Raw genomic sequence first — 2,420 nt, 5'->3', positions numbered from 1 at the left:
GTACTTCAGGTTAACACTTCAGTTGTAAGTTAGGTTGTAAATGAGATTTTTCTTAGTTGTAATGTAAGTTGGGTTGCAACTAAATTTTTTTCATTTGCAAATGAGGTTACAACTAGAAAAAATGCATCCAAACAATTAGATTTGCCGTGTGATCCGTGCCAATGGTGAGTTGCAGCATGGGTTCCAAATGAGATTCGATGATGTCATCTGACTAAGAATTTAAGTAGTGCTTAGTTGACTCAAAATTAATAACACCCTAAAGAATTTTTATTGAACTTTAAATAATTTTAAATTGTAAGTAGCACACAAAAATTCCGAACTTTTTTCCCGCATTCTACTTGTTATGTTCTAGTGACTTGCAAAGGTTCAAATCATATTTTATATGAGAGGTATTAAAAACAATCAAAAAAGAATGTGAGGACGAGCACATGATCACTCACGACTCTTCCGAAAAAAAAGAGGATTCCCTCCTTCCACGACCACCCATCTAATGCCAACCAAATGTGCAATAAGTGTACGACTTTATCATTAAAAATATACTACCCGACATATAATATTTATTCTGCAATTTTTTAACATTGCTTAAGGTGCTATGTTCTACAAACAACACTGATAAGTTCATCTTGTGGAGCCGTGGACGGTGCAGTTCTTAATACTACTCCCTCTCCTCACAAATACTTCGCTTTCTAGTTGTACTTGAAGTCAAATTTTGTAAAATTTTAAGCAAACATTTATGAAAAGTATCAATATCTATAATGTAAAGTATATTATATTATAATTATGATTAAATATATTTCATATCATATGTATGTACTATCGATATTGATATTTTTTCCTAAAATTTTCCTCAAATTTTGTAAAGTTCAGCTTTTGCTAAAGGAAGTACGCGTATTAAATAAAACATAGGGGTATAGGCTCATGTTGCACCCCCCACAATGAGCAAACTGGATCTTCATTTGAAACAAATTGCCATCTTTGATAGAAGGAGGAGCCCTTATTTCTCTCTCTAAAATAGGCATGTCACATATCTAACATATCTAGAAGGGGTGCTAAGCCGAAAGTTTACAACACCCCCAAGCGGCTTACATCAACAAGAGGTGACAGCTCCTCGTGACCTTCTCTTTACTGCTTGTTCATCCATCGAGTGACTCTATACTAAAGGAAATGGCAATTTCTTTGGAAGGTTGACACCGAAGGAAGTGGTGATTTCTGATGTTGAATTGTGATTACACTTGCAAGACGTAACCCGAACGAAAAAATATATGCTCATCTCAATCAATTGCCACTTTCAACTTCATTACATGGCTGAACCAAAATGTTTCTGAATTTCCGACAAATTAGCGCGCAGAGTTGCGCTTGGAAGAGCGGTGTTGTTTATAGCACATTGACGTCGGTGAGTCTCGGCGGCGCGGTGTAGCGGAGGTCTAAACTGCATTCGTGTGATATTCTTGGGAAGGTTGACACATAAGGACTTGGTATAATTTCATTTATTGGGTGTGACTAATTTTCGGTCAACTTAGAACTAATATTGTCGGATCTTAGTTACAAACCGTGTTGCAAACTCACTATAGCGCAAATCATGAACTGTTCGAGGGACATTTTTCTAGTTGCAAGCTCACTTGAAACTAAAAGTTTCAGTTGCAATCCAACTCGCAACTTAGAAAATCCAAATGGTAATCCAACTTGTAACTTGCAACTCATAGAACACGCGGACCATGAAGCAAATCTAATGGTGTAAGTCTTCATTGAGAACTAAATTAGTTCTCGGCTAGCTGAGAAGTAGCAAAATCGTTATTTAGATGAGAAGAACTAAATTGATCTCATTGTTGACAGATGGATCATATTCCTTAGCTAGTCTTGCAAACACCAGAGAGCACTGCAACATGTTGATATCATTGTGAGTCTCTGCCATGCCAAAGAAAGTACGCCAAATCTCGATGTCATAATCTGGCATAGCTTCAAGTATCATACTACACTCTCCGGTATGATCCTTGTACAATCCTCGCCAAGAAAATAGGTACTTCTTCCAACCTCAATGCATGCAGTCGATGCTCCCGAGCATCCTATAAAATCCTCTCGCTGCATTTTATGTCAGGATTCGAGCTGTATCTTCTATATTTTGTGCTCTCAAATGGTTTGTGCCAAACCCTGCCTCTACACCATCGTCTGTTCCTATCGAGATGGCCAGACATGGCGGTGGCATTTGTGTCGGTGGGGAATCTAGGAAGCCGGGTGGGAGGCTAGCACGGGGATGCGACAACAACAATGGCGATGATGATCCAGGCGGATCGGGAGGTGATGGGAAATCTGCGTGTGCAACTTTCATGAGGATCACGTGGGCGAAATCCTGTACGAGAACTGGAGTGTCGACACTCCTCACCATCCCTTGAGTGTAAGGGTCAGCTTGGGGTTGCCGGCTA

This window comes from Lolium rigidum, chromosome 5 (genome assembly GCF_022539505.1).
Source record: "Lolium rigidum isolate FL_2022 chromosome 5, APGP_CSIRO_Lrig_0.1, whole genome shotgun sequence".
Taxonomy (NCBI): domain Eukaryota; kingdom Viridiplantae; phylum Streptophyta; class Magnoliopsida; order Poales; family Poaceae; genus Lolium; species Lolium rigidum.
Note: the sequence above shows the minus strand (reverse complement) of the source record.